The sequence below is a fragment of the Aegilops tauschii genome, chromosome 6 (genome assembly GCF_002575655.3).
Source record: "Aegilops tauschii subsp. strangulata cultivar AL8/78 chromosome 6, Aet v6.0, whole genome shotgun sequence".
Taxonomy (NCBI): Eukaryota; Viridiplantae; Streptophyta; class Magnoliopsida; order Poales; family Poaceae; genus Aegilops; species Aegilops tauschii.
The window spans coordinates 256,282,338-256,293,090 of NC_053040.3; the positions used below are offsets into that span (position 1 = coordinate 256,282,338).

At 43.7% G+C, this 10,753-nt stretch overlaps 1 long non-coding RNA gene across 2 annotated transcripts; it reads left to right on the forward strand.

Annotated features, from left to right (window-relative positions):
• Positions 1 to 1,454: 1,454 nt before the first annotated feature.
• LOC141025617 (uncharacterized) lies at positions 1,455 to 7,915 on the forward strand. 2 transcript variants are annotated; one of them, XR_012187703.1, is made up of 5 exons: positions 1,455 to 2,352; positions 2,806 to 6,224; positions 6,328 to 6,384; positions 6,919 to 7,013; positions 7,638 to 7,915. It is a non-coding gene; the product is annotated as an uncharacterized lncRNA (long non-coding RNA). The 2 variants fall into 2 exon arrangements; XR_012187702.1 differs by lacking the exon at positions 1,455 to 2,352 and having other exon boundaries at positions 2,593 to 6,224.
• Positions 7,916 to 10,753: the final 2,838 nt, after the last annotated feature.

Here is a 10,753-nt window from a genome sequence, read left to right on the forward strand (position 1 = left end):
CGCTTCGAGTATCCGTGAGTTGATTATACGGTATGCATCAAATAATTTCATATTCATAATACTCAATCCAACACAAAGAACCTCAAAGAGTGCCCCAAGATTTCTACCGGAGAAACAAAGACGAGAACGTGCATCAACCCCTATGCATAGATTACCCCAATGTCACCTCGGGAATCCGCGAGTTGAGTGCCAATACACATATCAAATGAATCAATATGATACCCCATTTTCACCACGAGTATTCATAGCAATACATACATCAAGTGCTCTCAAATCCATAAAATTATTCAATCCGATAAAAACGAAGTCTCAAAGGGAAAACTCAGTTCATCACAACAAGATAGAGATAGGAAAACACCATATGAACCAACTATATTAACAAAGCACGTGATACATCAAGATTGTGCCATCTCAAGAACACGAGAGAGAGAGAGAGAGATTAAACACATAGCTACTGGTACAAACCCTCAGCCCCGAGGGTAGACTACTCTCTCCTCATCATGGTGGCCGCCGGGATGATGAAGATGGCAACCTGTGATGATTTTCCCATCCGGCAGGGTGTCGGAACAGGGTCTAGATTGGTTTTTCGTGCCTACAGAGGCTTGCGGCGGCGGAACTTCTGATCTAGGGTTATTTCTAGGGGTTTCTGTATTTATAGGATTTTTTTGGCGTCGGTTTGAGGCGAAGATGGGCCCTGAGGTGAGCACGATACACCTGCACACGGGTTGGGCTCTAGGCGTGTCCTGATGGGTTGTGGCCAACTCGTGGCTCTTCTGGCCCTCCCATGAAGCTTATAGTGCCTCTTTTGTTCCAAAATAATCGTCAAAAAGTTTTGTTGCATTTGGAGAACTTTTATTTCTACACAAAAACAACAACAGGGTAGTTCTGCTGAAAACAACATCAGTCCGGGTTAGTTCCATTCAAATCATACCAAAACCATATATAATTGTTGTAAACATGGCAAGAATATTTCATAAATTATAGATACGTTGAAGACGTATCAACATCCGCAAGCTTAATTCCTACCCGTCCTCGAGTAGGTAAATGATAAAAGAAATAATTTATGAAGCGTGAATGCTGACAAAATGCACAAATTAGATCAATGATAATTTCAATCATTTTTTCTAGCATCATAACAACTCCTTCTCATAAAACTTCTCATGTTAAATTAGCAACCAATTCACGTGTTATGGTTGAAACTATGAATTCTAATCTAGTATAAGGTTGCTAGCGAACTTGGCTCCATGGTGATCCCCCAATTTGCTGACTTCATGACCACTAATCGTCCTCGTTTTCAGCTTGGGCCGTCGGATCTTCACCTCCCGGTAAATCTGTTTTCACCCTACGGTTGCTTTTTCCTGCCCAATAACGGATGGGCTCGTCTCGCCCTTGTATTGGCTGGGTCAACCGCACTCGTGTGCGAAAGGGATTCGCCAGTCAGCTCCGCGCGCGCCGCACCGCGTCTCGTCTCGAGTCGCGCAGGTCCACAATCCCCACAGCACAAACCCTAGCCTTCCCAAACCCCGCAGCGCCGCACTCCCTCGTCCTCCTCCGTCCTTCCTCGTCAGCCATCGCCGCCATTCCGCCTCGCTCCTCTCTGTCCGACGACCATGCCACCAGGAGGAAGCTGCCGCGCAAGAGGTCAGGGGCCGCCGCCACCGCGAGCCAGTGGACGACCGTTGCGAGCCTTTGGGCAGGAAGCCGACGGGGAGCACGCAACAAAGCCGCGGCTGCCGCCAGGGTCTTCTCGCTAGAGGTGGAGGAGCAGGGGATCCCGCCAGATCCGAGGCATGAGGGCGCGGCGGCGAGCATCTCCAGCAACGGGGGCGACCTGCAGGCAAACGGCGATAGCTGGGGCGCACGATTCGGTCCTGTGCCATGAGCTTGTCCCTGCAGGAGAGAGAAAAGATGTGGGGAAGAGAGAAGGAAGGAGATGAAGGAGAAAGAGAGAGGAAAGAGGAGAGGAAGGTGCAGCGGCAGATGGAGGAACACAAGCCGGCACAGGCCATTCGCATCTCTCCTCCTCTCCTGCCTTGACCACCACCGTGCCCCTCCTCCCCCCCTTCGCTTCTCTCCATATCCTCATTCTTTGGAGCTAGCTGATTGGTCAACACCGAGGAAGACGAGGAAGACAGAGCCAGAGGAAGATGGCCCAGCCCTGCTGTCGACGCCCACCGGCCACCCCGTTTTTTTTTTTGTTCTTTAGTTTTGGATCAAAGTTCTCTTTTATCTTGAGTGTCCCTTTTTGGCATAAAATGGATTCAACAACCAATTTTAGCTAAGAACAAACTATTAGTGAGGAAGGGCAAACTGACAGAGGTGGGCAAAACCAAAAAAAGGATTGAGGAAGAGGTGGGCAAAACAACTTGAGCAAAGAGCTAAATCACTATGAAATGCTACTTTCCAGTGATTAATTTCGTCCTTTTAATTTTTCAGTAGAGAACTCAAAAGTTTAATGAAGATAGAAAGTTGCATTTTATTCTTATCCACATGGTTACTAAATTTACATTTTTATCTGGAAAGAGGTGGCCTTAAACAAGTTAATTTGCATTTTATTCTTATTCACATGGTTACTGAATTTACTTTTTTATTTGGAAAGAGGTAGCCTTAAAAAAATAGATTTTTTTACCAGAATCTCTCTTAAACTAACCTGCTACAAATATAAAATGGCATTGCATTGTTACTTCAGTGGGAAGTTCCTATACATATTCTCTGTTTCTCCGGAATTGGTTGAAAGTGTTTCTTCTGCTATCCACTCTCTCACTAGGCTTGTTACCTTTGTTGCTGAATTTTGCATTGCTACAGATGGAAGGCGTTGCGCTATTGAAGGAGTCCATCAAGAACTGGAGGCAATGGCCTATGACATGGGGAGGTATGTGCTTCATGATTGTTGTTGGTTAATTGAGAGTATGTGATGCTCGAACAAATGATGTGCAAGCAGACTAAATCTTTTATCGACATCTAGAACTTAATGTTTCATGTTAAGAAAAGTATATCCCATATTTCCCCTTAGTGGCGGAGAGCATATTTGAGCAGCTGACTGGAGGCTGGGCATTTGCGTCAGTTTGATTTGTTTGCGTATGTTCACTGTTTTCTGTTTTCCAAGTGTTGAGTGGCTACATTTTTGTTCGCTTTGCTGCTGTTGTGCTTGATATAAGAAAGACTAGGGGCATGACAGTTGGGCATGGGGCATAAACAAGTCATAGTATCAGCGTCCATGCCTATATGTCAGGTTATATGCCTTTGTAATGTAATCATCCGTGTATGTCAATGGCAGTGGTTTAAAATACGTAAGCTGATGCATCTTGTGCTTGCTTGTCACTGTGTTTCTACTAGGCAAGGTCTGGAATAGATTATATATATTCATTCAAATATGACGTGGTCTTCTTCCTTTGCCTTTGTCAACATATTTATTTGGGCGTTCCTTTTCTCTGTACTTTGTTTGGGCAGTGTTTTTCCCTACGCATGTCCTTTTTTATTATAAGTTCATGGGCTAATTTGGTCATAATATAACCCTGTCCTAAAAGTGCTCTTGCACTGCAGAATTCTCTTATTTACATGTTTGGTCACAATATAGCTCTGTCCTAAAATCCACTTTGCTTTCAGTTTGCATCTGTACGACCCGGATAGATATACTCTAGACCTTGATATATGAGTACGTAATTGAAGAATTGGACATCTTGGTCATTGCGGATTTTCTCTGTTCATTTTAAAAAGAGTATTACAAATTTACAATTCTCCGGGAGCAACACTCCTGAGGTAGCTATTCATCCATGTTGCTTTTTAGAAAACTTGCGACCACAGAGGCCGAAGTCGCCACCCTGTAATGTCGCGCTGATGGTAGCCCATACTGCTTTGCCGATGAATAATATTGTAACAGCTAATGCTTGAATTTTTCATACCGCTTCAGCTAACCTGTGAATAGGTCTGCACTCTGCACCTACATATTTTGATGATCGTACACTGCTGCCGTGGCTGGGCAATATGATGATAGTTTAATGAAGCTTTTGAATATTCTATTAGCATAGCTCTGACAGGTAAGGATACTTTAGGTTGTAGCTCAACTATGTATCTGTGGATATTAATCTTACAACATGCTATTTCTTCTTTTTTTTTTTGGACTTAAAATTTCTGCGAATTGTGGCTTAACTATGATACTTTAGGTCGCATGCTCAATTATGTATATGTGAATTGTGGCTCAGCTATGAGGTTTTTAATGAACGTTTCGAGTATTCTATTACTACGTCTTTGAAAGGTTAGGATACTTTAGGTCTCAACCATGCCTCTCCATTTCCCGCCTTCCCCGCTAAGCCAGAAGAGGTGGTATAATGGAGCAAGCATCAGGTGACAAGGCTTATTTCTTTATTTGGACCTAAATTTCTGAGTCTGCTGTCATAGACCTTATGTTAATATCCATTCCTAGTCGTACTCCTATTATTTTGTATCACCATTCTACAAATGCTTCAGCTAAACTTTTCTTTGTTTGAGTTCTTAACGGTTTTGTCATTTTCCAATAGAATTTGCTCCATATATCAGCAGGGGAGGCCCCTACTGTATCCATCTATATATTTTTCCTTTCGGATGCACGTGATGTGACGTTTATTCTGGTGTATGAAATAAGTAGTTGATTGTGTAGTCTTTTAAATGAGCAAGGCATGAGAGAAAGATTATTTTACCATGGCAACCATCTTTTAGTTCACAATTGAGTTGATGTTCTGTGAGATCTAAAAAATAAGTTGACAATTGGCATGGTTTGCATTACAAGTGTGCGTGCCTCCTTTTATTTGTTCTCTTGTTTTTCAATTCCTTATTTGTTATGGCGCTGCTAGGAGGGCACGAGAGGGCCGACCGGGGGCCTTTTGCCCACGGCCGGGCAAGAGGGAAGGGATTTCCTTCTTAATTCTTGCTTGATTAGATTGATACATCTCCTCTCTTTATATAGAGAGGTTTACTTGACTCCCAAGCAAGCGACCCTTATAACCATGACTCGACGCAACACAAACCTAACACCTAAAAACAAGCTTTTTACTTCTCGGCTTGTTTTATTACTCTCAACCTGAAATGGACTGGGACGCTTTATTTTGGACCCCTTAACAAAAAGTGGACACCATCCGCACGTCGGACATGCATGTGTACAACCACCTGGATCCCATGGACACCATCTGGACAAAAAGAGTGCATGGGTATGGCCACCTGGAAGTGGTCACAAGAGCGACCAGCAGAGGCGCGCCCTTGCAGCGGCCGGCGGAATGCAGTGGTGCTACGTGGTGCGCTCCTGTCGGTGACACCCTGCCTTCTTCCCACCGGACGGCTGTTGGTCTGCACCGCACAGAGAAGAGTGGAGGGCTTGCGATGGAGAATGACAAGGAGGGGTGCGCTCCCCCCCCCCCCCCCCCAAACCGCCGATGTCGTAGACTTTGAGGTCGCTATTCGTGGGGACGAGATCGAGGTCCTTTGTGCAACGAAGGACAACTGGGAGGAGCGGCAGCTGCAAACCACGCATCTCCCGCACACGCCGACGCGCTAGGAGACCGCGCGCAGCAGCCTGCAGCCTCACCGCCGCCGACACGTGGTGGGTAGCGATCCAAGCCGGAAGCGGTGACGGCGACGACGGGAACTTGATCTGCTGGATGGGGACGCCCTGGGAAAGCGGTGATGGCGATGGTGGGAACTTGATCTGGTGGGCCGGGACTCCCGTCGGCGCGGTCGATGTGGGGCCGGAGCTGACCGGCGGGGGCCGCTGCAGCTGCTGCGGTGTCGCGTCGGGCAGCGGCAGCGGCTGCGGCGGCAGAGCGCCGGGCGCAGCGGAGGCCACCAGGAGCGGCGGCTGCCACAGCAGCCAGGGCGGGGCGGTGGATGGCAGCTGCAGCGGCCCGACGAGCACGGCAGAGGCCGCCAGAAGCGGCGGTTGCCACTGCAGCTAGGGCGGGGCGGTGGATGGCAGCTGCAGCGGCTCGACGAGTGCGGCGGCTGCCACGGCGGCGCAGCCTGGTGCGGCCCGTAGGACCCGGCCAAGAACAGGCGGATCTCCTGGACCGCCTGGTTTAGGTCCCGCGGCGCCCCGGACACTTCCTCCGAGGTGAGGACGGCGGGGGCAGGCGCGACGGAGGATCCCGGCGCGGGCAGGAGCGGGGCGACGGTCGTGGTGGTCGGCGACGAGGTGACCGGCAGCGGGAGAGACGGGTTAGGCGGCGGTGAAGACATGATCGAACCGAAGTTAGCTGGTACCAAATTTCTATAAGGTTTTTGTAATTATGTTTATGTTAGAAGGTTTAGATGCCATACTCTGCATGGACTGTTACTAAAAGAAATTTCCGTTGTTCTTAGGTACTAATCAGGTTAATGACGCCGCCGAATAGCTGTCGTTGGCTATAATGTGATTAGGTACCAATCCTGTTATTAAAGCTGTTATGGTATATGCTGCTGCTACATAATTATACTCTTATGTGGTCAGCCAAGTGTTCTTCTAGATCTACCTTTGTGTAATGTATAACTGAAGTACGACCATTTTCTTGCATAAACTAAGCATACTAGGAAGAATACAATGCCAAAATAACTGTTAAAATTTTGTGCGGCAAGAGTAAATTGCCTTTTCTGTGCTTCAGAGTAGATTGCTACAACAGAATGTTCACAGTCACTATTCCAAGTTTTTTGTGTGTCAGCCTGTCAGGCCTTAAGAGTAAATTGCCTTTTCTGTACATTCTGTTTGGCCGTTTGTTTGTTCTTGTGGCTTCCAAAAAAGAACCCTGGAATGTTTGTTCTGCCAGGGCAGCTCTCTTTGGCTAGGACATTTTGGCTAAAAAAACATAAATGAACCTAAAATGTATTAATATTTTATATCACTTTTTGTATTGATGTCCTTCATGCATGCTCATCTACCAAGAGGTCAATCCAATAATGCCACGCGCTCTTCATCAGGCGCCAAGCCCTCCGATGCCCAGCCGTGCGCTGTTGTCTCTGCCTGAAGAAGGATTATGGTCCTCCACCTCTCTGCTACTCGTATTAAAATTCCGGTGTGTTCTTTCTTTCTTTATTTTCTGTCAACAAAAAGGTGAACCTGTTCTTAATTTCCCATAATGATTTCAATGGAAATTTGTGAGTGTATTTCTAGCTGGAATTGCATGTATATCTTACAAATTTACATAGCAACAAATTAATAAGGAGAATAGAAGCATTTGCGTCCATCTAACATATTTGTATGGTATTTTAAAAAAAGCTCAAGGTTAGAGATATGGCGCTGTATGAGGCTATCATTAGGATGGAAAATAAATTAATGTTAAAATATTGCTTGAGTTTCCTTCATTCTGTAAACCGCAATACAAGCTATGTTTGCGCAATGATTCTATTCCAATTTTTTTTAACAACTGGCAATTAACAACACATCAAATGTTCTGTATTGAAATGGATCATTTTGTCAGGTTGGGTTTAGTAGGTCATAATGGTTTTATTCCACGACAGGGTTAATTTTGTTTATATTGTAACCAGTTCAGGTAATACAGGGGAAAACAACATTTTTTTGGTTCGTTTGGTAAGAATAGTCGGGTAATGATCTTAATGAAACACTGCATTTGTTTGATACAAGTCGCTGGTACAATTTGCACCTGGCAATAAAATTGTAACACTATCTATTTTATCAGGTAAAAACACCAGCATGTTGTTTGAGGTGCATGCATCGGTTGTAGCGAAGATGTGCATATGACAATACATTGCTAACCATGGAGCACCGCAAGGATTTAGAATATGTACCGCAACTTAGAGACTTGACACATTGCCACTTGCTCCTACCACCATGCAAGTGGGCGATGCTTTAGTGTTGAACTATTGATTAATCCCTCTTTTTTCTTTAATCTATGTGATGGTGCCCCTTATCATAAATAATTGTTATGTGGATTCAATATAAAGGATGTTTTAAACATGTTTGATAGTTATAAAAACAAATGTCATTGACGATACATATTGCTATTATGGAGACGTTTTGAACTATTGTTCAACTGCTATTCAATGTTTGATGCCCCTTCATTATTTTTTTATACAAAAGGGCTAAAGCTCCAATCATACATCTTTGCTCAGACCTAAAGCTCCTAAGAAATGAAAATATTTTGAAAGCACTCATGATTTTAAAGGTACATATATTTTTAAACAAAAGTCTATATGTTTTTTGCTCAAACACAAAGTCATTGAAAAATGCAAGTGTTTTCAATGTGAACTTGGTTTCAAATGGGTCACTACGAACATGGTAGCAAGTACTCTGTGCTATCAAGTTAAAATATGTATATACATCTCAGTGTAGACAACAATCGACCATGTTTCCTATTAAAGGGGATTAAACCATGGCTAATATTTTCATCGTGCACATGGATTTAGGGTGCCTCTGCGTCATTTGGCGCAACTGGTCCACTAGTTCTCTTGAAACTTAACAACCTATGTTCTCAATCACTAAGCAATTGCAATTCAACTTATTCTCAACAAAAACTAAGTGCTAGTACTCAAAGCATATTCTTAGAACTTAGGCTGTGCGTTCGGTTTTTTCGGTTTGATTCGGTTCAGTTTATACGGTTTTTGGTTTATATGGTTTTTATACTTCGGTTTATATGGTTTTATACATAAATGCGGTTCGGTTTCGGTAATAACCATTTAATTTCGGTTTGGTTTCGGTAATAACCAAAATAACCAAAGTTGACGCGAATTTTTGAATGAACAACAAATATATTTTGGTCACATGATTCGGTCTGTGTATGTAAGTAAGCATTTTCTTGTGAGAAGTGCCTACGTAGATTACATGATTATTAGATGGCACACATGGACTGGTCCTAAGTATTAAATGTCAGCAGATCTGAGATTAGGAAGGTTTTTTTTATTACGTGAGGGAGCAACCAAAAGGAAAGAGTCAATTATATTCATTTTCTTATGAGACAGAGCAAGCAAAAAAAGGAAAGAGCCAATCCTAATCATGACAAAAGCGGCTGGCTGGCCTTTTTCTAAGGCAAGCGATCGGCTGCCTGGGGGTCGCTCGACAAGAGTGGTCATATGGGCTGGTAATTTGAGGCCCAAGCAAGCACAACGTACGCCGAGTGCCCAGGTCGTTGGCTTAAGCTGCAGCGTTTAGTCCCACCTCGCGTCTGGAGCAGCACCGTGGTGGGCAGAAGGCTATAAATAGAGGAGTGGCTGCAGTTTCAACTAAAATCCTTCATACAGTGGAGTTAGTTTCGGTTTAATTCAGTTTAACCAAAAACTGTCGGTTTCTAACCGAAAAAACTGAAGGGTATATGGTTTTGAAAATAAAAAATTGAAACTGAAACCAAAAACTGAAAAAACCGAAATTTGGTTCTTTTTTTTTCGGTTTGGTTTTTGGTTTTCGGTTTGGTTTTGCACACCTTGACTTATAACAAATGGCATCCATCAAACACAGAGAAAGATAGGGGCTTAATGTTTCGCCTCCCAACTCATTTATCATAGAGATAATTGTCAACAATGCTAATTCATGATCAAATATATTTGACTGGTCATATGTGCCAAGATCTTTCCCCACCACATTATGCTTGCCAACTAGAGAATAATTGAGATTGGAATGAGAATTCATACTATTGACTCTTTGCATAAAAGTAAATACTGAAAAGTAAAAGATAGGCCCTTCGCAGAGGGAGACACAGGCTGCCATGCGCTTTTTGGTTTTGTATGCACAATCCCTTAATGCAAAAGAATGTCACGTTATATTGTCCCTTATGATAGCAACCTTTATTATGCAGTCCGTCGCTTTTATTACTTTGCTATCACAAGTCCGTACAACGCTCAATTTTCTCTTACACTAAATGATCAAACACATTTGGAAGCAATTTTTATTGCCTTTTTGCACTGATGAACAACTTACTTGAAGGATCTTATTCAATCCATCGGTAGGTATGATGGACACTCATGGCAAGAAACTGGGTTTAAGGGTTTTCGGATGCATAAGTGGTATCTTTAATTAATACGAATTTTTGGCTAGCAAAAGATCTTAAGCAAACACCACATGTTGGAGGATCCATAACAATCTAACTTCTATGCAAATATACCCAAACATAACTCATTACGTTGTCTTCCTTGTCCAACTTCAACTAATTTGCTCAAGTTTGCAAATAATTAATGGGTATTCACAATCATAGAAGATGTCCAAGATAATATATTTGTATGTGAAAGTTCTCTTCCTTATAATAATCATTCATGAATTGCTTGTATGACCAATATCGTGATTGTCAAACTTCAATAGATTTCACTTTCTAAACCCAATGTGAGGCTACTACAGGGCATGATATGAGCATATAATTTCAACTTGATGATATTCAATTCATTCAACAATTTACTCATAGGATATTGTTGGGGAACGTAGTAATTTCAAAAATTTCCTACGCACACGCAAGATCATGGTGATGCATAGCAACGAGAGGGGAGAGTGTTTTCCACGTACCCTTGTAGACCGACAGCGGAAGCATTATCACAACGCGGTTGATGTAGTCGTACGTCTTCACGGCACCTCCGAAGTTCTACACACGTTCAGCTCGATGACGTCCCTCGAACTCCGATCCAGCCGAGTGTTGAGGGAGAGTTTCGTCAGCACGACGGCGTGGTGACGATGATGATGTTCCACCGACGCAGGGCTTCGCCTAAGCTCCGCGACGGTATTATCGAGGTGTAATCTGGTGGAGGGGGGCACCGCACACGGCTAAAATATCGTATATCAAGTGTGTTCTCAGGTGCCCCCTGCCCCCGTATATAA